General features: G+C 31.0%; 1 protein-coding gene and 1 long non-coding RNA gene across 11 annotated transcripts in view; both read left to right on the top strand.

Annotated features, from left to right (window-relative positions):
• Positions 1-24,785, top strand: part of ROBO2 (roundabout guidance receptor 2) — a 1,504,157-nt gene that overhangs the window by 64,687 nt on the left and 1,414,685 nt on the right. The gene's annotated exons all lie outside the window — the stretch shown is intronic.
• On the top strand, positions 15,279-22,927 carry LOC107514380. The gene is made up of 2 exons (XR_004950627.1): positions 15,279-15,669; positions 19,687-22,927. It is a non-coding gene; the product is annotated as an uncharacterized LOC107514380 (long non-coding RNA).

Genomic DNA, 24,785 nt, shown 5'->3' with positions numbered 1-24,785 from the left:
TATACCAGTACCACACTGTTTTGATTACTGGAGATTTGTAGTAAATTTTGAAATGAGAGCGTGTCAGCCAGCCGGCTTTATTCTAATTTATGTCTTTAATATCTTGTAGCAATGTTTTATAGTTTTTATTGCATAAGTATTTCACTTCCTTGGTTAATTTTTAAGTATTTTCTTCTTGATGCTATTCAATATGGAATTGTTTTCATAATTTTCTTTTCAGAATATTTGTTGTTAGTGTGTAGAAATGTAACCAATTTTGGGGTATTGACTTGTTGTCCTGATACTTTGCTGAATCAGTTTATTAATTCTAGCTCTTTTTTTTTAATAGCTTTTTAGGATTTTCTAAGTATAAAATCACATCATCTATAAAAGATAATTTTTTTCTTTCTTTCTAATTTGAGTGACTTTTATTTCTTAATTTTGCCTAATTTCTCTGTCTAGAACTTCCAGTACTTTGTTGACTAGAAGTGAAATGGGAATTAATGTCCCAAATCTCACTCATTTCTGATTATAGTAATTTTGAATTCTCATGTTGGAAAATTTTATAAATTGAATGCATAAGGCTGTTTCTGTTGGTTCCGTATTATAAACCAGACTGATATTTCATCACATCTTAATATGTTTAACTTTAATAAAGTTCTTTTGCTCTCCTTTATTTTTTCCATGAAATATTGTATTATATAATACTCAAGGAACCCCTATGTTTTAAGGATTTTTCTAGAAATTGATTAATTTAGTAAAGTGGTCATGTGTCTCAAATATAGGTTATGATAACTAGTACATTGATAATTTCCATATGATGTTAAATTATTTTATAATCTACAACAAAAAAAAAGTCATACAATTAATAACTCCCCAGGGGTTGTAGATTTTCATAGATCAAAGTAAAAATAAGTCTGAGTTCTTCTGGGAAAGATTTATTTCTCCCACTCTGTGCTCACACTTCAGCTTTGCTTGAACTATGTTAATATTATGAGTAATATCAATACTAAATGAAATTTGAAAGTGACCTCTTAAATTTACAGAGATATCACAGGGTTTACAAATGGAGAAATGAATGAACTGATAAGCTGTAGAATATGTGCTAAGGAAGCTTAACATACATTCTGACATAGGTGAGGAATTTGCATGTGAGCACTTCTTTGGTAATATTACTGCCATGTTACTGATCGCAATTAGGTAATTGTCTTTTAGATGGTATATCTTTTTACTTCCATCTTGAAATAAATAATCGATTTCTCAAGATGTAAGAAAATTGTCAATTGGATTCTCAAGGTATAACAAAATTGTCACTACAGAATTTTTAAAATAACTTTAATTTTTCTAAAAATAATTATTGAAATCCATAAAAAAAATAAACAAGCCTATAAAGTATGTTTCTAATACTTGTTGTCTCGCTCAGTTAAGTTCCTAAAAACTCTACTTAAAGGTTAACGGAATTATAAGGGTTAGATCTTGAGGAGGAAAGACTTTGATCTTGGTCATCATGTCTTTTAAGTTTATACATATATTTGTTGAGCACTGAATCTGGAACAATATGGGCAAATTTCAAGAATTATAAAACTTTTGTAAAAGATGTTTACAAATAATTGTCTATAAAGATAACTTATTTTTTACTTCAGGCTAGATTGGGGTGGGGTGTATTATTAATTTAATTTTATCTGGGGTTTAGTAACTAAATAATGTTTTTTTCCCACTCATACTAATAAAAGATTGTTAAGTAGATTAGCCTTTTTGTGGTCCATGGCTAAAATGAATATAAATAATTGAGTTCTTTTGAGTTTGAGAAACAACACTGGGCTGGAATATCACTATGAGGGGTTGAGGTAGGAGCTTTATTTATGCTTTAAATTATATTACGGAATAAAATATACATCATTTTTTTCATGAATGTCAGATAATGAATTAATAGCACTAGTACCTTAGCTAAGTCCCTTCTAACTTTCAAAATTCTAGGTTAGAGTCTCCCTTACTTGTTTACCTTACTACTTTGCTTCCTGTAGGACTTGTCTTTAAGCAATGGTAGTAGTCAGAACGAGGGTGGAAATACAGATTTCTAAACTCTTGGCTTATTTTACTGGTCCACATTGTGCCAATAAGAAATGACAGGCAGCAATCATATCTAACAATACACAGGCTCTCTATTTTCTGTTGATTTACCATCTAATCACTTCTTTATACTTTCTTATTTTTCTTCTCAAATTGTTTCCAAATTCAAACTCTCTACTCGGGTAACATTAGAGTGTATGTTGCTTTGTTCACCAATATGATTTACTTGATTTGCTTTTTCTCATTGTAATAAACTTAATGCACAGGACCAGCTACATGCAACAGTGAATGCTTTGTTGAAAAATATTAAGACTATCAAAACAGCAAGAGCAAAAAATTAAACTAAATGCAGAACTTTTCTAGGCACAGGGCCCTGTGACTGCACAAGTTACATGCCCAATAACATAAGGGGTCCACATCAAGATTAATCTGGAGTGTTATTAGAGCTGTTTTTTTCTGAGTCGAACCTTTGCTCCATTTATTCAAATCCCACTTTTGATTGTGCCTTATTTTATTCTTATAATTTTAAGAATGTCAGCACTCCAAAGACTTTTTCAAATATTTTTTAATAGCTCTTAGTGACTAAGATATCATAAATCCACTGATTTAAGACTTTCTATATCTTTAACATAATGTGTGATATTTAAAACCATTTTAATCATTTGACTATAATTTTACCCATTGTCTAACATTATATTCTGTAAAAATGTTTCTTAATATTTTACCTTTCCCTCCTAAAGTACAGAATATTCTATATTGCTGTATATGATCCATCATTACTCCAGATAGCACATGGTCCTTGCCAAAATTTTTATTTGTATTATTAAGCTAATTCAGCATCCTTCACATCACTATTTTATGCAGAACACTCTCTCTTCAGATCTCATTTAAAAAATTGTATAAATAAAACTATTAAATCAATTATGATCTAATTATGTCATTTCTTTGTTCACATTTGCCATTACAACTTAGGTGCCTAAAACTTTGATGTAGAACCTCGTATTATTCAGCCTGATCAACATGTGTTTGCTCTAAATGATATTAGAAATGTACATATTGATTAGTTAATTTTTATCACAGTTGTTAATATTTCTGTTGCATGATTACTTCAGTAATATCCTCAGTAAGTGTTTGTACAGTTCGAACATATAAAATATTGTAAAATAAGGAATATTGGGCAGCTTGTTTTATTTATGAATTTCTTATCTATCAAAGGTCAACTTTGGACACCTGGGAGGTTCGTTAATATATAATGATACTTCTAAATATATCTCTGAAAACAACTTTTGAAAATATTCCTTTGTTGGTCTTAGCGCATGAGCCTTAACTAGTGTCTGGATTATACCAAGCTCAAGTCCCAATGCTCACATCCTTTACAACCCTCTTACCTCCTGTTTCACACCTTTCAATTTTATCTGTATTCCAAATTAAGACATAAAATTAAAGCACCACCATTTTCATGTGTCTTTCTAAATCAGTAACATAAGTACCTCTTGTGCCTGTGTTTGAAACTTTGGACTTTTGGCTAGATTCTAACATTTTCTTCATAACATGCACCCTAGCCTGAGCATGGAGAGTTTATTTCAGTATTTCTCTGCTTGTGTAAAATGCCTGTTTTATTTCTTGTTGTTCTGTTAACCCACATTTTATTACTCTTCAATAGTTATACTCCCCATATGGTACGGTCTTGACTAATTATTTCAGTTTGTATTTTCTCTCACACATCTTTAAACTTGTATTACCTTTATAACAGCTGATAGAATTTAGTATTTAATTTCTTTCTAGTTTATGTGGAAGAGAGTACAGGTGCTGCATGCTGGTAGAAATTAACTATGCTTTAACATACCTAATTTTCTTTCCAAATATTTTATTTCAAAGATAAAATCATTAATCATACAAATAATTAAGATATACTCTTTCTTTTAAAAATAATCTTTGCCTTTTAAGCCATCTGCTCAGAAATACATGTTGCTTATAGACACCAAATTCTAGACCTCGTATACTCTAGCTCTTATCACAATAAGTGTACATTAAAAAAGTAACTAGCTATGAAATAGTTATTGAAGAGATTCTATTAAAACCTTGATCTATTAAAACTTTGGCAGATTACAACTTTCTAAGGTGAGGGAAGAAAACCTACATAAGTGATGGTGATATAATTTGCAATAAGCATATTTCTTCATGGCAATGTATTTCAAATTCAACAAAATATATCTAAAAACATAGAAAACAGAAATAAAATGAAGTAGAAGAAATTATAGCTAATATTTTTCAGGAGATTAATATATACACATAATCTCATTAGAAGGTATTGCCTGTTCAAAAAATATGGTAACATATATCATAAGGGCTGGAAGAGAAATTTAATTTTATGAATTTTATGTATATACAGGAGTATTAAAATTTATCTAATTCTTGGTGAGTATAATCTAAACAATCTATTTATAAATATTTCTCCCACTCGTGGTTAGATTCTTGGAATTTATGGAATTATTTATTATTTCTGTTCAAATGACATGAGACCTTGGAAACACAGGGTACTAGGGATCAATATATAACAAATAAATGACTTTAACAGGTGGTACTTAATGCTGTTACACATATTGGTCACTTGGGAGAGTTCACAATTACTGAAGTGAATGCCAATTAGAATAATATTTACCTCAGTCGCTAAAGAAACAAGTTCAGAAGATACTACCACTTAAAAGAATGCACAGGCAAAATAAATAATATCTTTAATTTAGTTTAGACTTTAGTCAGTCAAAAACAAGATAAGTCCAGCAATAAGTTAAAGTTTAGAAATAAGAAGATTAAGGCATAGCCTTTTATCCTTTAGTATATTCTACTTTTAGGAAAAGAGATCATCAATCATTTTAACATAAGATAGAAGACAGAGTCCTAGTGTTAAAAAAAAAAGAACAAGCTTTACTCTTAAGATTTATTGTGTTATTTAATAATGCAAATAATTTATCCTCTTAGCCTCAGCTTTCCCATTTGTTAAACTGGTAAATATAATATTTTGTAAGTTTTCTTCTGACTCAGATTTAATTGGGGTTGGCTTAGAACAATTTCTCTCTCAGCACTGACTACATTTTTTCAGTCTTTTACTACATCTTAGTCATGAATGTCAATATATCATTATATATTATACAGATACAAGGCTCCTTGGAGGTGATAGAGGCTAGTGATTGATCAAGCAGGTTCTGAAGATGGATGGCCTGGTTACAAATCCCATGTCCTCTACAGTCGAACTATATAAATTTGGTGAACTAGTTACTCTCTGAGCCTCGTTTTCTTCATCTAGATTTTTTTGAAGACAAAATGTTAAAAAAAAATTATAGACAAATTGGGGTTGAACAATACGTAAAAATATAAGTCTCTGGCACATCCACAATTCTCAAGAATATTTGCTGTTATTATTTTAGGAACACAAGTACAGTGGGATTTGATCAAAGGATACTTGGTGTATTTAAGATTCAAATGGACATTCTCTTGCTTTGGATTAAGAAAGTCAGATTTCAGAAAGAGGGGGAGACTTTAGACAATGCATGAGAAGAGTAATAGAAAGTCAGCTACAAATTCAGAAATCAGTACTCAATTATTCAGTAGGTAAGAGGTTGCATGTTTCAGGAGTGGCCTCTCATATGTGTGCTAAGGTTGGAACACAGGGACTATGTCTGAAGTTTACCTTAGTGATAATTGATTAATCCAGAAATGGTTAGAATATATAAAAAGGTATTTCAGGTTTTATGTTTCTCCTTAAAAATGAATGAACTGAAGCAAACATCATGTTTATCATTTTCTTCTTTTGGGGGTTGGTATAAAGAAATGAACTACGAACAAATAAAAATGTTTGTATGCTTATTTTATAGCAACAAGTTGAAATGAAAGATAGCTTTGCATTCTTTTAATAAACTTCTATGGAAAAGAAGACAGTAATATTTGACTCCTAGGCTAATATTGTTCACCTCCTGAGAATAAACATAAGGCTTTAAGAGAAATGATTTGAGCTTGTGTTGTGTCACCATAGTTGGAAAAAAGCAGCATTGCACATTGAAATGTCATGAGTGATAAATGAGGGGGTTGTAGCTGAAAATATCATAGGAAATCATCTCCTATGAGCAAATATATATCTTATTCTTATACATTTTTATAGATTGATATTGGAGTAATATGCGGTCTTTCAATATTTGTTGTTTCAGGAGTGTTCTTTTTTTAGATCTTAAATCTTCAGTGTTGTTAAATATTTTAAATTTCATTTTCTGGTTATATTCAATTTTATACTGATTTTATTTGAAATTGTTACTTAAAAATAAAATGGCATGAGGAATGCTGGATAGTCTTATTGGTTCAAATTCTAGACCTTCCAGTTAGAGCAGTGTCACCTAAGGTACAATGACCCATATATCTTATAATTTTTAGCCTTAATTTTCTCATTTGTAGCATGGAAATAAAACATTTTACAAAATTATATTAATGATGTAATGAGATCTCACATATTTAGCATTCGGTAAATGAAAGCTTCTCCAACTACCTATTGATTCATCTAGCTCTTCATCCACCTTCTTTTATTTTCTTCTTTGCAGATAGAACAGGGTTCAAATTCAAATTATACATTGGTATTATATTAACCCTGTGATTTTTGATAAGTTACCTACTTTTCAGTCTAAATTTTTCACATTTATATTAGACATTATTATAACTCACATCTTAAAGGGTGGTTATTAATAGTAAAAAAAAAAAAAGTGTAAGAATCTAACTTAGTGCTTGGAGCATTGTAAGTACACATTTATTAATAATTGCTCCTATTTTAATTTTTAGACTTATTACTATTACTACTTACATGGATTGTTTTGATAGTTTACCTTTCTAAAATATATTTTCGTGTTATCTAAAAAAAAAAAAACCCTTTTCTTTGCCAAAACTGCATCAGATTAAATATTTAAAAGGAAAATCTAAAAAATTGTATATACATGTCATAGTGATTTTGAATAAGACATAAATCTCTAGAAAAAAAGGACACAAAATTGTTAATTCTGTGTTTAAGATAAACCACTCATATATACATTATATAAATGCTAGAGATTACTAATTTTTAAGTAAATAATTTACAGGTAGTCAGGTGTTTTGATAATAAACGTGATTCAGATAATTATTCTACTACATGAAATGTGTCAAAAAACAATGAATTTAGCATAATATTTTATCTGTACTTATTTGTTATATCCATTGTTTAATGAATACATTGCTTTTATGCATTATTAATTGTATCACTGCAGAATTTTTTATTAAGTTTATCAGAATGACATTGGTTAATAGAATTATATAGGTTTCAAGTGTACAATTTGATAATATACCACCTGTCAATTACACTGTTGTTCACCACGCAAAGTCAAATCTCTTTCTGTCACTATATAGTTGATACCTATTGCATACTTTTTAAAAAGTATTTTATATAAATGAATAATTTTATTTTTCAAGGATTGTCATTTTTTAACAAGTTTTATTTATGAAATTGACTTTTCCAGATTTTTTCAAAAATATGGCCTACGAATCCAACTTGAAGTAAATTCACTGGATATTCTCATTTATCTATGATGCCTTACATTAGTCTGAGTAAAAATTTTTTCTCAAAATAACTACTTATCCAAATCATACTTAAATTGGACTTATTATATTTTAAGGTAAGTGAAAAGCAGGTATTTCAACAGATATAATCTTAAACATTCTTTTTCATGGGTCTGGAAATTTAACAGCTAAAAAAGAAAGGCAAAGGTAAATAATGCCACTTCTAAAAATATTACAACCTCTGATATTAAGGGTAATTAGAGGAAATTAAGACAAGTGTATGGTATCATAAATAAATGAAGATGTCCTGTAAGTAACTAAAAATGAAAATTTTTACTTCAAACAGGAGCTGTGTGGATGAGATCATTGGACTTCTCATGATACAGCTCGGGGTTCACTTTCAAGGCTTTGTACTAACAGTGCCGTTGCCAACTCAAAGCAACCACAATGTCATGCTCAATGTGAAAAAAATAATCAGAATTTTGTGAAGAGTCTTGTAAATTTAGATTCTTTCTATGAGAGCAATTACAACAGGAACATGGAGCACCAATCTTCCCTAATCCCGATAACCTGACCATAAAAGTTTCAAGCTTTTCTTTAGATTGTAAATTTCTGATTTTATATCTGAGATGACACACCTGAAATCATGTTGGATGCCTATGGTGAGAAATTAGAAATCTTTTTTTGCATCCTTACTTGCATATAAAATAATACTTCTAAGTATACTTAGCTCAGAAAGCTACCAAACTTGTTTTCTTCCATATCAAACTTATGGTGTTTAGCTGTCCATACTTTTAAGCAGAGGTCCCCAACCTTTTGGGCACCAGGGAATGGTGGTCCTGTGAGAATCTTATGCCTAATGATCTGAGGTGGAGCTGAGGCTGTGATGCTAGCGCTGGGGCTGGGGAGATACTGCAAATGCATATGAAGCTTCGCTCACTTATCAGCCACTCCAACCTCCTGCTGTGCGGCCAGGTTCCCAATAGGCCATGGACAGGTGCACTCCAGGTCCCTGGCCTGGGGACTGAAAACTCCTTCTTTTAAATATGCTCGTTTTGTCTCTCGCCTTCTTTGGGGGTTAGAGCACGGTATGATATTTCTGTTAGCTTGGAAAGAAAGAAGAGCAATTTAATTCAGGAAGTGCAATACTTGGTTCCCAGTTCCCTAAATGTTATGGTTTACTATTTTCTTTTCACTTAACAGAAGACTTTTTGCTTTATACCCAGATGCTAATCACAGATTTGTTACTGCCCTGAAAACATCTTTTTACTTATATCTAACATAAAATGTCTTACATCTTTCTAAACTTTCTGAATACCAAAGACAATCTGTGAAACATGGAGAGAATGATGGTTTCTGCTTCTTTGAGAAAATCAAATCAAGGAAATTCTCAGTATAAAACTACAACCCAATTTCATGTGGTTTTCTGATTTCTATTTATGAATAAATTTAAAGATTTTCTTCCTCATATTTACATTGTTTTGGAAAACAAAAGTGGATAAGAATGCTGGTTGCTGAAGCTTTTGTATTCCAGAAAAGTTCATAAATATGTTCTTAAAGGTTGGCAGAATAGAAGAAAACTTGTTTCCAACATTTTAATCTTTGACTGCATTATAGTCAATTCTCAATGAGATAAATTAGTTTTTCACTTGAGTTGTTTTGTTGAAACTTGGTGCACTTATTTCCTGAGATTTAGTTTTTTTGTTTGTTGTTGGTCAATGATTATTAATCTCTCATATATTCTTTATATGTATTGTAATTTTTCATTAATATTCAAGAAATTCTGGAAAATGCTTTGAAACTTGATTCCAGTTGGACATCTTTAGACACTTGTAGATTTGAAAAAAAATAAAAGTGTCTTCAAAAATTAATAAAATATCAACTTAGCATGCCTGGGACTGAGTGGGTCCAGAGGAGAGAGGTACCAGATGAGGTCAAACAAGAAGGCGGTGGAAAGGGATTTGGATTTTATCATTGTGTTGAGGATCATTGGGCTGTTTAAGATAAATTTATAGGACCCGAACATCTATTACCGCCTGCTTTGTAAATGTAGCAGTGGTAGCTCTGTCTGTCCTCTTATCCTTGAATCAGAGCATAGGCTCAAAATGAACAATTCCTTCTCCACCGATGAAGGGGATTTATCCACTCAGCTGGAGATATTACTTCTCTTGACATAGCTGGAAACTTCTTGTCACTCTCCCAGAGGCTTTAAATGAGCATTCATGACCTTCAAACAGCTTGATTTCCTCAGGGTCATGGAACGCAGTGAGTTGGGCCTACTAGATTGAAAGCCATATTATATAAATTGCAAATGTTTTGCTCCTGTTCCTGACCGTATCTATCTAACTGATTTCTATACTGACTAGATACTCACTTTGAATGTATGTTCACAAAATGTTTTTTAAAAAAATTCAAAGCATAGTTTTATATTTATGATTAACTATTACCTATCAAGATTCTAAAGGAAGATGCTGAAGTAACTTTCTGTTGTCAATGCATAGCAATGCATGTAATCACTTGGAGAAGAGTGTTGGAATAGACTTAACTATAATTGCCATCTTAAAAGTATAGACATGTAGGTTGTTGAAATTATAGCTTTCATAAATTTATAATGTAAAAATTTGATATAAATATCTTGCCGGGAATAAAACAGACATGGTACACCTTGAACTTTTAAACTCATATGCTTCTTTTAAAGTATAAATTTATTCTAAAATATCACTCGAAATGCATCCTGAAACTTGGGGATGTTTGGAAAAGAGCCCCAAATTATTAGATGAACTCCATAAATGGATACAGGACCTATGGGTTCAGGGGAAAGAATAAGAGAGGAGCAAGGGGGAACTTATCATTGGGGAGAATTAATTTAGGACAATTAAAAACAAAGGTAGAGGAATTTTAAAAAGAATCTCAAAGTGGCATATGTGTAGACATTTTGCTCCTTGATTAAAATTTTAAGAATGCAATATTGTTCCCAGTTTACTCTCTTTCAGCACTATAGCCCACTTGGTATTATGAAATCATCAGTTCTCTTCTGATGAAGTAGTTTTAGACTGATTCAAAGCTCAATCGCTCAATTAGAAAGCTGTTTTTTCCAGGACCCTTTCATTTCTATTTTAATTAATTAGTAAAAATACAATTTTTGCCAAACAAGGAATCTGAATTCATCAAGATTAAATTATATTTTATATCTAGCTAGAGGTAGTCAACCACTCTTTTAAGAGACATAAATTAGAATGATGGCCAATATCTATTCTCTCTAAAACAAAGCCTTTGTGTGTAATGAATTATTTGTTATAGTTCTAGGAAGTAGCATATTTTAGCAATTATAAACTATATGATGCTTGCAGAATAAAATATTTAGCTATATCATTAAGGTCAAAATGACGTTTAAAGGAAAACCGTAAATATAGTCTCAGTATATTAAAATGTGATTTATTACATTATATATATATATATATATATATCTCCCTGCAAGAGAAACAACTTTTTAATACAAGTCTTGGGTTTACGCACAACAAAACTTGATAAAATGAAAAATATAAATTTTGACAGGCTGTATTTTCTTCAAATTAGTTTTGAATTAATTCAGTAAGGATTTATTGATAACCTACTGCATGGTATGCATTTTGCTGATACCAGATAGATTTGATTTTGCTCTGCAGTCATGAATCAGGGTATTTGTTCCTGAGTGTTTTATTTATTAAATATTCGAGCATTTTTTTTATATAAGTAAAATAAATAGCTAAATAAACAAATGCCTAAATTCCTAAAAAAAAAAAAAAAAAAGAAAGAAAAGAAAGAAAGAAAAATTCAGGTAGTGTTATTCTGGAAAACTGCATAACTTTTGTAATCTCCATTTTCCTCCATTAGAAATCATACCTTGTTCACATTTAAATGAAGTGTATAATGGGCAACTAGCACATTGTGGGTATTCAATAACTTGAACTAATATCAAACTGTGCGCTAATGCATTGTATTTTTCTATGTACTCATAGCCTCTAAATCTTTTATATTCCGATCCTGGGCTCCCTGTCTGTGACTTTACATATTTACATTGGAATGGGATAAAAATATCACTATGTAATTTTTTTCTTAACTGTTTCATGATTATTTTCAAATTTATATTTTTATGTTGACCAAATTAAAAATGGTTACATATAAAAATGTACTTTTTAAAGATGTTTTAAATTTTAAAAGTTTAGAGGAATTTATATGCAAAATTGATATAAAATATGCATATGCTTGCATATCATATTTATTTAAAATACATTTAACAAAATTTAGAGTTTGCAGTTGTTCTACATACATAGTTAAAGTTGCAGAAAGACAGACATCCAAAAATAGTTTTAAATTTCTACCTCAGAAATATTTTTAATCCTTTATTGATAGAGTGATGACAGATTTTGTGATTTTCAAATTAAATTATAGTTTATGTATAACTACATTTTACACCGATAGCTTATATTAAACACTAAGTTATACATGAGACCAAGAAAGATATCAAATTTCTTGTGTTCTGGTGTAGGAGGGAAAAGATATTTTTCATATAAAATTTATTACGCAACACAAAATGGACAGATGGTGCACATAATCCATTTGTTGAAAGGCTCTTAGTTCCTTGCATTGGAAGAAAACCAGGTGATAAGTTAGGCAGCAGTTTTTATCTAAGACATTTTCAAATTTCACACAACCTGAGAATAAAGATCTAGAAGATGGCTTCCAACCAAAGAAGCCATTCTTAATCTATGTCATGATATTTCACTATTAATAATCACAAATATTTTGTCTTCTCAAGCTTAAAAATCTATTCTTATCTCATACTTTCAGTTTTTATAGGAATTTCACACACATAACCTTGATTTCCTTCTTAACTGGTTAGATTGGCAGTAAAGATGAGAGAATAACTTCTTGCAGTTGTTGATTTTCCCAAGATCACATAGCTAGTAAATATACCATGTGGTTCAAGTAAGACACAATAGTCATTACTGGGTACCTAAAAATGAGCAGCATTTCAACTATTATAATAACAAAAATACCCCCGATTTTATTAGTTTGGCTGATTACTACATCTAAAAATAGATTCATACATTAAGCTATCAGAGAATTAAAAGAAGAAAATTCATGTAAAATTTTTTTTTTTTAATGGAATGCATCTGCTTGGGACAGACTGTGCTTTTAGATGAACAACTTTATTTTGCAGTATGAAACTCTAGAAAAGTGTGATATCAGAACTCAGTTGCACTTTATGTTTAAAGTCTTTGTACTAAAATATTGAATCTATTCATGAACAATACATAAATGAGATTTAGCATAAAAACTATATTAGTATATTTCAAATATTGATGCCTAGCTGGGGTGTTACATCACACACAAAAAAATTGTCATTTTCCAATATCAGACATTTATCTGAAATCTGTCTTTTTGGTAAAGATACTTTAAATAAGCTACCTGGGGAAAGAGTTATGGTTCTGTATTGGCTTAAGAAGGCAGACTGCGCATTAAACATAATTCAATGATTTATTTTAATTAGCGTTATTTTAATTTTCTAGAAAAATAAGCTGGAATATTATGCAAACTCTTCATGCCATATGGAAAGATGGTAAAACACTGAAATATATTGATGGGAATCCATTTTGCCTTCCAGGATCTCAAGTTCACTTGAGTTCCCTTAGGCACTTTAATATGTCCCAGAAGGTAGAAATTTTCAATACATGTTCACCTTTTCTATTACTAAAAGTAATTAACCTGGAAAAGGGGAAAAATGAAGGCTAAATGTGTTAAAAGGGAGCTCAAATAATAGATTAAATTAGGTATGTAGTGGCAGTGCATGAGGTACTTTGTGTTAAAGTTCACTTAAAAGGTCTTAAGTTACATGAAGGTTCAGAACAAAAGAAAACAGCTTGAGTTCCACCTAAACAACTGCTGGCCGGTATGAAATGTGTTGTGAAATTGAAAATGTGGATGAGGAATTAAGGAAATAAAACTTCTTTCTTCTGATCTTCATTATCCCTCTGGTTCTTAGCCAATTTCAACAATTGGTTTCATTGTCTTCTTAGGTCATCATCTATGGCAGCAGGTCTTTGCTCATTTTGACAAATGTCACTTTCTTAATAATCACAATGTATGGAAAGAGAGCCCAACAATCCTTCTAGCTTTGTGAAAGACAGGCACAGCACCTCCCAGGCATTAGAGCTAAACTACAGGACAACTCATGATATATTTTTCACTATTAAAACCAGAGGAGTATCTTTTTGACACATAGGTTGCCTAAGGATAAGTCCTGGTATATTCTTGATGTCCATTTTACTTTCAAAAATATCCTGATTTGTAGAACAAATTTTATGGTTATCGTGCCTAAGGCTCAGCTGCCTCCTATACAAGATATGTCAAGTTATAAATTTTGGACAAGTAGGAATAAATGTTGTAATGTAGGCAAGTATGAAGGTATATCTGAACACCACCTTTTTAAACTTACAATTATCAGATTCTGTTTGCTAAGGCAGTGGGTCCTTATTACACCATGTTTGTACAACCTGCATATAGTAGACCATTCACATACATACATACATACATATCAGTCACATATACACACTAACACAATGTCATAGCAACCTAATTAGAGCAAAACTATATAATGTTGTCTTATTTAAGGTTTAAAGTTTTTTTTTTTTTTTTTTTTTTTGAAAAAGAGTTACGATTCAAGGTACTGTAGAGGAGATTATTCCAATTGAATAAAACATAAAACCCCGAATAATTCTCACTCTTCCTTTTATAGGGACACTTAGAAGCAGTCCAGGAATTGTGCATGTGTGTGTGTGTGTGTGTATGTGTGAAGAAAGATGCTTTATCAGATTTTCTTGAGGAATGCTATTTAAATAATTGATTTGTTAACATTTAGGGTAATTAGTATACCCATTCTCTAAAAAGCTTGTGATTTTACTTGAGTCCATTTAACACAGATGTACAGGAAAATCCCGGATGTGCTTTGAACTATTGTTAGGAGATAGAAAAAGAGGATGAATGGATGAATAAAATTTAGTCTATAGGTTACTGTAGTAAACCTATATATACATCCATCAAACAAATCTCAAAAATAACATTGAACAAATACTTTTAAAGTTTCATTTAAGCTTTAACTGGAAAGTTAATGCATTGATTTTTTTTAGGATTCATTACCATCATTTCTTGTTTTTTATATTCTTCCTCTGCCTCATTACTCCAATTTTTCTGCAACCTTTACATTAAGTTTTTTTAAGTTTTTTAATTCCATACCCCCTCTGTACTCTTTTATTAGTTACTATAAAATTTTAGCAGGTATATTTACTTTAAAGTCTATGTTAATCACTATCTCTTCTCACATTTGTGTAACACACAGACCTTAGAACTTTTTAAAACTAAATCATCTGTCACATTTTACTGATTGTCATCTCATGTTATAACCCTATATTTTCCTTCTTTTCACATTAAATATTGTTGTTTCACACATACTGTATGTCTTTAGATTTATCCACATTCTTATCAGGCTCTTTGCTCAACTTTTTTTTTTTTTTTTTTTTTTTTTTGCATCTCCAAATTTCCTTCCATGTTTATTTTTCATCTTGCAGAAGAAATAATATCAGGAGATTTTTTTTCTGGAGTGAGGATCTTTTGGTGGTAAATTCATTTACTTTTAGGTTAGCTAAAAGAGGTTTTAGTTTTTCCTTTACGTTTACTTATATTTCATTTGGAATAATTTCAAACACAGAAAATATGTAAGTAGAGTACAAATCATTCGTATGTCCCCTATACCTACATTCCCCACTTGTTTTTATTTTAGTAAATGTACTAAATGTACTCTCTCCATTTTCAGTGTTAATTTTATTACCATGTTAACAGGAAAGTTTGTTCTTGATGTTGTGTGAGAATTCAAACCAGCTTTGCTTATTGCTTATGCAAGGATACAAGGAGAGAAAGAAGTGTGACTATGTGAAACTCTTCGTGGCTTCTTGTAGAAATGGAAATGCAAGGTCTAAAGATGAACTTGATTGGAGGAAGTTCGCAGACAAAAAAGTATGATCATATTGTTATGATAACAGTATCTGTCTTCTTTTATTTCGTTTTCTTAGTTTACATTTTTTAAACTCTTTAATCCAATGAATTTGTATATAAAATTCTCTACCACTTTCACCTACTAATATCAAGACAAAATAATGGATTCTTCTCCCAATAAGTATTATTTATTTTAATGAAAGTCAACTACATATTTAAGTCCTTAATATAAAGTATATCATTTAATTTCTACAACATCCACATCAGTAGTAGTATTTTCCTCTTCTTATATACATGAAGATATAATTGCTTGAGATTAAACAGCAAAAAAAAGTGGCAGAGATTTGATTCATATCCAATGTCTCTGATGCCAAAACCCATGTTCTGAATCATACACACTGTCCCTAATTCTATGTTTAAGTAATACTTTATAGATTTAATATAGAAAATATATCATTTAACATTTTCCCAATAATAATTATTCCAATTATTCCTACACGATGTGGGAAACACTGCATACAGTCAGAAAAGTTTGGTTAATGAAACACTGTAAATGGTTGTTCAAATTAACTACTGCTTGATAAATTAAGAAACAAATCTTAACTGTAATCTGCATTTATAAGTAGCATTTATAGCTTTAAAATAAGCCATGACTCTTTTCTGTAATGGAAAAGAACCTGTAGCCCTTTGATCTACTACAACTCATAGGAGAGATATATGAGTGGTTTACCTTTATAAGGATGATAGAAATTGATAAGGTATTGTAAAAAAAACTTAATTTAGTACATCAAAGGAAACAAGTTAACTGATACTTACATTTTATAACTGATTTTATTTTTTTCAAACCCCCTGAGTTGAGTTTTCTTTGTATTTATAAGGCACTATTTTTAACCATCTGTTTTCTGAATTTCAGCATTATCCAATACTTAGGTTAGTGTGACTTGTGGTATACCTGCTACATAATTTAAACAGACAATTATACAAATTAAGATTATAGCCATGCATTTTTAATCCCAAACTTTATGGGCAGAATATTATGAAATATTGGTTTTATAATATAAAAACAAAAAAACAAAATGTAATTAGACACTAATTCTGTTACAGTGTAATAATACTAGAGAAAAATTGGTTAATGAGGTTTAAAAGATATATAGTGTTTTGAGATGTTAAATGGCATAACATTTAGAAATTTCAGTTAAAAATGTATGACTGAACTCAATTTTGAAGAAATTCTTTTCTCCTTTGTATTAGTGAAATATGAACTTCTGTGGCTCTATATAACCATTTGATGGAACTCTTTCATTTTGCTTTCAGCAATCTCCATGCAGTGGCAACCATAAATTTCTGACAAGGCATGAAGGAGTATCTCTTAAAAAAAAAAAAAAAAGCTTGAAGGTATTCATGCTATGAAATTATGGTTCTCTATAAAATATTAGCAAATCAATAAGTAGAAAAAAATAAAAAAATAAAATTCTACTTTTTCTCAAATGAATTTTTGTTCTCATGCTCTTGCAATTTTGATTTTGCAGAAAATGAATGTTAAATTATCCTACATGCTTAAATGTAATTATAATATCTATCATAAAAACTGATACTCTATTTTTGAGGTATCTTAAAAAATTAATAGCCTATTCAAATATTATGAGTGAATTTTGCTAGAAATATTCCCAGAGAGTCAGATAGCCATCGTAATTCTTAGCACTTATCTCAGTTGAGAAAGATAGCTTTGGAATGGGGAGATTGATTATGAAACAGAGTTTCCAAGAAAGTCATATTGAACAATTAGAAATAATTTGAATTGCAGTGCATGAAGAAATCCACATTATTTCAATCAAAAGCATTAACACTATATTCTTTCAAAAAGGAGATGAATTAAACTTCAATGACCTATCTGTGACCTTATCTCTCAGATTTTTGAAATTTTGAATTAAACAGAAACAATAATAATGTTTGTTAAGAGGTCTAAGTACAATAAATTTACTATAATAATTCATTTCTAGACTTCAAAAAATCATATAAATGATAGGTTTTGGAATTATTACATTTGTGTAGAGAAAGTCTACAGTAAGCATTTCAAGCACATCTTAGAGAGAAGGTCATCTTCAGTGGTTCTACATTGCAAAATCTTCTCCATTTAGAATGCTCTATAAAGCAAGGTTCCTGGGCACGAGAATCTTAATAAGTGAGAACTTTTCAGTTTACCATTTCTTTTAAGTAACCTCTGCCACTTTAGTGGCATCTACTCTTAAGAAAGTGAATGCAAAATTTATTTCTCTAGTTCTGAATGTCCACCCTAACGTTACCATCCTGTGGAATATTTTCTGCTCAATATTCCAGTCACTTTAATTCTACTGTGTCCTTAACCAAACTCACTATGTTCACCCTGCAAAACTTTTGAATCCACTTGGCTGATAGACTTTGTTTTTTAAATTGGTGGCCAAAATTAATTTGAATTTTTCTCCCCTAGTCCCTAGCCCATAGTAATTAGCACCTAATTCACCATTGAATGAATGAAATATTTTGAAGCTTAAGACATAGCTTAGAACTAATGTTGATAATGTCAAACATTAAAATGTTTTATTGTTACTCTATTAGATCTTGGTTTACATAATATTATTTTCCTTTTGATCGTTCTGTTTATTTCTGATCTACAAAATGCATTGAAAATAAAAGACACTGAATGTGCCTTTATTTTGAGACAGTTTAGAAGAAATTCCTTTGCTGTGCTAAAGACAAAAATTCAATTACTCTATTTTTGGGATAAGTTACCAATACTATTAACGTTTTCTCTCTATATATACAGATATAGAAAATTCTCTTCTCGAATTTTCAGAGTGAAGGAATTTACTTCAGAGAAATGTTATTCAATGGAAAAAGCTATAAAAATAAAGTATATGTTATTCACAAATACATTCACTATACAAAAAAAAAATTACAAATGATATCTGTAGGCTTATAATGTGTCACAGATTTTAAAGGTATTGAGAATAAAGTAATGAATGAAAATGGACACCTTCTTATCCTCAGTAGCTTGTGAACATCCAGTATAAACAAACATTAGTTATATTTTCACTTATTTTATTTCAGGTTATGATAAGACAATGAAGAAATGTAAAGTAGGGCAAGATGGTGGAGTGACTGAGGCTGCTTATCGTAATGGGTTGTCAGAGAAATCTTTCTAAAGGGAAAGTTTATGTAGATACCTGAGTAAAGTAAAAGGGCAAGTCTTTTAGGGAAGAATATTAGGTAATAGTATTTCCATGACTTTGAGATGTTCTTGACATATTCGAAGAAGCGCTTAGATGGCCCATATGGCCCAAGCAGAGAGAACAGGAAGTGACACATACTGAGATTGGAGACTAAGGCAGAGGCTAAATTTCCTATGACTTAGTGGGTCACAAAGAAGGGTTTGGATTTGATTCTGTATGTGTAGGAAAGCCATTGAAAGGTTTTGATGCAGAAAGTGACTACACTTGAATGTATAAATTTTGATGTCACAAGTATAAGGAGGATGGTATCTAAAGCTATGTGAGTTTCTAGGACAGGCCCTCAAACTTTTTGGTTTCAGGATTCCTTCACACTCTTAAGAAATTATTCAGGCCTCTGAAGAACTTTTGATTATGTGGACTTTATCTAGTAATATATATCGTATTTGATATTAAAACAAAAATTCTCAAAACAAATTATTTCATTTAAAAATAATAAAATAAGTTGTTTATATGAATGAGGCTTTTATAAAAATAGTTATGTATTCTAAAACAAATAATAAGTAGTAATAAAAAAGGTATTGTTTAAATTTATACACATCTTGTCAATGGATTCCTTACTAAAAGATAGGTGGATTATCATATATGCTTCAGTTTTCAATCTGTTGAGGTATCATTTGCCACATTCATGTTGCCTTTGGAAAATCCAACTGTGTAACTTTGAGAGAATGAGAAAGTTAAAAGGAAGTGGCATTATTATTATTATTATTATTATTATTATTATTATTATAAAAATGGTTTTGACCTTTTGTATTCCCTCAAAATGTCTCAGGGATGCCCTGGGATTTCCAGACACACTTTAAGGATCTCTAACTGAGAAACTAATTATAGAGAAGAAACATATGAGGACTGAACTTCAATAGTCCAACATTTGGAGAGCTTAAGCAAAGTAAGTTTCAGAAAATGATAATTAGATCTTTTCTATAGTTCTATCAAAATATCTTTTATGAATCCAAATTTTCTATTTCATCAGCATATTTTTCTTCCAAGGCTCACACTTACCTTTTTGTTGACTATAAAGAAATATATACATGTATGCACCTACACTGTTATAGCATAGGCTGTTTTCAAAACTGAGAGCATAATTTATAGGTAAGCATGGCTCAATCAGAAGACACAGGTACAGGTACTAAAGTCAATAAAAAGGGCACATTTTTATACCTTTTTCCTTCCATTTACTAGACTTGAAATTTCTAGTGGACAAGATATAGCTGGTACTTTTTGAAATCCTTGATATTACAATTCTTGTCAGAGAGTAGGTGTGCACTGCTTATAATTTGAATGAATGAGTTAATTCCAAGGGAGCTCACAAAATAATAGAGGTCTTATGCTCCTCATTCATAAGATAAGCAATGTTGGTGGCTATGCTAGGCTGTTCCTGAACTCCCAGTCCTAAGTGCATACAAAGTCAAGTACGTAAAAATTAAAATGAAACGTACTACCCCCTTTATTATTTTTGCTTCTGGAGATGAAACTAATAATGTTCTCAGAAGATTCTAACTCAAGATTTGGGACAAAAGCTAAAGAGAAAGACATTTCATTAAGGTAGGGTTTGTGTGATAAATTACAGGGCATTCGTTTAAATTTAAAATTAAGATAAACCACATAATTTGGACATATTTATACTAAACAGTTAATTGTACATGAAATTTAAATTTAAATGGGCATTCTGTACTTTTATTTACTGAATACGATAATCCTATATTAGGAATACTTTGGACATATGAAAGTAAGATGCACTTTCTGGAATCCTCTATGACCTACTTTTGTTATTCTACCAATCAAAACCAAGGAGCAAAGAAGATAGATTAGTACCGCTAAATGTTTTAGGCAGTTGGATAAAGAGTTTGAGTGGAGTATTTTTCCACAAAAAAAAAAAAAAAAAAAAAAAAAGGAAAGAAAGGAAGGTAGCTTTTAAATGAAATTTTTTGTTGTCGGCTGTGATTTTATGAGAAATATATTTAGATTAGAAAAATTAATTCCTTCTCAGATAGAAGAAAGTTAAGCATAAGCACAATATACCGTGTGAGAGAGATAAAGCATATATTATAGAATTAAATTGTATTCAAATATACTCATAAAGCAAATTATAAGAAAGGATAATACCATGGGAAGCTAAACTAGGTTCTTTTTCTCTGAAAATTGTTAGGCACATGAGATCTGTAGAAGGTCTAAGATACTTGTAATGAAGAAAGATATAGATGCAAATAAGAGTTATATAACATATTTAACATCCAGCTACACAAAAGAAGAGCTTGTAAAATATGTAAAAATTAACAGAATTATTTCAATATATGTGATAAAGATATTAAAAAGCACCAAGACTAACAGAACTCCAGGGTCATGATAGACTCATTAGTAAATTATAAGGGAAGTTGGTAATAAATAAATAAGATAGGCTGTTAAACGGACTTTGAAAATCTCCAAAGAGCTGGAATATGCATTAAGGAAATCTTCAAGAAAGTACAATATAGTAAAATTCAGACGAAAATGTTTAAGTATTGTACAAAATTGTGGTGGTATTTTAGGGTCTAAAATTTCAAACAGAAATGCCTTAAAGATCTTGGATTTTTTTAAGGGACAAAAACATCTTTTTATCAAAGGTCACTACTATGTCAAAACCTTAAAACTCTTAATAACATAAGCAGCTGACTACATTCAGTTAATGAGAACAATACGATAATTACAAAATATTTTTTACATCAAAAAATGTCTGAGTTATTTGTATTTGGTCTGTAACTCTGGCTGAGTACTTGGAATTAAAGTCAGATCACTAGCATCCCAACTCTGTTGTGATGATATTTTTGGGGCTACTTCCTTGCAATGATGCCGTAATGTTTACTTGGCAGATTATCTGAAGACCACCTTTCTGGCTATTTAATTATCGGTGACTTAAATTAATCAATCCACCTTGTTTACATAGTCCTGAAATACAAAGCCACTGCATAAAAAACAAAATTATTATTTTGTCGGTAGCTTAACTAAAATCGGGGAAGAGGATTTTATTTAGAGAAAAAATACAGTAACAGGAAACTAATAGATGTAGTTTTTGTTTAAGATCAAATTTCCATTATTTTGAAGCCAGAAAAGGATTAAAATAAGAATGAAAGTTATCGTGGAAAATTAATAAAACTTTATAATTTACTTTGTTTGGGTCAACTGAGTTTGGTAAGTGTTCAGTAGAGTCATGACATTTTATTAGTGTCTTGTACATATTTGAAAATTTATAATTTAGCACTTTAAAAATATCTAATATATCAACTTTTTAAATTTTTAGCATGATGAAATGATTACACATTGGGGAGCTCCAAACAATCGAAGTAAGTTTCCATGTGACACAATATGACACAGCTTTAGGGGAGATAGTATTTTAATATTATAATGTGTGATATATTATAATAAAAGTTTTGCATTGAAGCTTTAAAAAAGAAATAAGAGAAACATATTCTGACTAGTTTTCACAGAAAGAATAAACAAAACTTCTAAAACATCATTAGGTAGTTATAATAGCAAAAAAAATGGGGCAGGATTTTATTTATTAATTTGTTTTGCTTCCTCAAGGGAAGATTAAAAATATATATATATTACATTATAGTTGACATACACATCTAAAGAAAAACAAATGCAGTGCTTTCAGTTGATTTTCTAATATCTGTCTCTTGCCAAGATTCCTGCTTGGTCTGGTTTCATTTGTCTGTGGCACACATACATCACTGTCGGAGCTGCACTGCTGTTGCCTGTGCTTTTTGGTGTGAATGTTGAAAAGACCATCGGTCACCTGCAGCTCTTCGTGCATTGACTTCTTGTGTATCCTGCTGTGTACAGGGCCTGATACTGTGGTTTTTTCTCTGTGTCCCACAGGCTATGCCATTTTTGTACTAATTGAGCTCCCAGATATCTTCTACATGGAGCATGGTCTGCCACTGGGATTTTTCTCTGAAAAGGTAACATGAAGCATGTTACCACTTGTACTGTTTATCTATGCCTGCATAATAAACCACCCCAAATCTTAATGGCTTGAATCTGTAGCCATATTATCATTCATGAGTCTATGGGACACCAATTTTGACAAGACAAAGCAGGGATAGTTCATCTATGCCTGACACAGTTTTGGCTAGACAGCTGAACTAGAGCTGCTGGATGCAAGTTGGCCTCATATACGTGTGAGGCTTAGGGGCTTGCTGTCAGCTGGAATGCCATGGTCCTCCATGGGGATTTTTTTTTCAGCCTGCGGTCTCTCATCTTCCAGGGCCTGTCCCTCCATATGTCCACTGTCTCTAACAGAAGAACCTGAATTTCCCCATGTGTGAATTGGATTCCAAGATAGATAGTAGACGCTGAAGACCTGAGCTCACAAGTTTCAAAACATCACTTCTGTGACACTTCATTGCCCATAAACAAGCCATGTAGGCAGTCAGATATAGGAGTCAAGGAAATAGACTAGCTCTTGATGGGAAGAATGGACAGTACTTTACTAAGGGGCATAGTGTGTTCACTGGTAGGTTGCTTTTAACACTCTATTGCACTACTTTTATAAGTGATTTGCCTTGGCTTTTGAAAAAAGGCAGCTGCACCTGATGGCATCTTTCTTTGAGAAAGATGCATGAACTTCAAATTTTTCTCTACATGATTTCCTGAAAAAAATGAAAACAAAAACAAAACATCTAAATACCTGCTTCTTTGTGATTACAATATTAAACAAAATATAGTTTGAAATTTCAAACTAAACTTTTTTTACTCAACTAGCTCAGCTGATTAATTCAAGGAACTAAATATTTCTGTCTTTATTATATTTCCCTCTGGTTTTGAGATAAGTGAGTCACCTGTACTGATTTTATATGATAAGATGTGGAGATTTGGGTTATATTCCCTTGAAAATAGGCACACAAAGAACCAAAAGAAAAAAAATTGGAAGTTCCTTGTTGCAGTAGGAACAATGTTCAATACTTAATAACTGGCATCAATTCTGTTTTCTGTTTCTTTTAGGGGGAGAAGAAATACTTATTTTGCAGTTAAATGATGCAATTCTACTTCCTAATTTACCTGATAAAGTAACATTTTTGTCTCACCAACTTGAATCTATATTTATATGATGTTATGTCATTGTCTTGCTTAAAGGCCTTCAATATCTTCCTATAGAAAAAGGTGAAAATTTCTTGATGTGACTTTGAATGCCCTGCCGGTTTGTTTCCAGACATAATTCATCATGCCCCATCTTGTGACCTATGCCCCAGTCAATCTAACTGCTTGTATGTCTCTCAAATTACAAACTGGGTCAAACTCTTTGCTATTTCAGTTCTCCGTGTTGAAGCATCTTAGTTTGGTCCTCTGAACTCTTTTGCTTCCCCTCCCCCCAAATTGTGCTCCAAGGACACTGCTACTCTTTCTAGTCTTAGCTCAAGTATTGACTTGTAAATGAATATTTCTTACATTTGCCTCTCCTTTTAAAGTGACTTTATTTCATGTGTGCCAATTTCCTGACTTCCATACATTTCTGGCTCTGCAGCTGTAACATTTTACTGCATTTTTTTACTTGTCTTCCTCTACTGGACAACATTCAACATACCTTTATTTTCTTAATCCTCTCTTCCTAAGATAATGTTGGGCATATATTTAGTATTTTTTTTTAATGATGTTTGTTGAATTAAGGAATCTATACTAAATTTCTTTTTTCTATTCGTCTCTCTTACACTAGTCTCAAGGTGGACATGTAAGTATTAACAAAGCATAGATTACCTAAATATGATTCAGAAGAGATTGCTCACTTATAACGCTCTGTTTTTAAATTGAGACTTGGAGCATGATTAGAAGCTGAATGTGTTCAGCTGGAAGATGTGGTAGGTTAGATTGTCTCTTTGATGCCATAAACTA

The sequence above is a fragment of the Rousettus aegyptiacus genome, unplaced genomic scaffold (genome assembly GCF_014176215.1).
Source record: "Rousettus aegyptiacus isolate mRouAeg1 unplaced genomic scaffold, mRouAeg1.p scaffold_m13_p_4, whole genome shotgun sequence".
Taxonomy (NCBI): Eukaryota; Metazoa; Chordata; class Mammalia; order Chiroptera; family Pteropodidae; genus Rousettus; species Rousettus aegyptiacus.
This window is presented reverse-complemented; position numbering and strand designations above follow the sequence as displayed.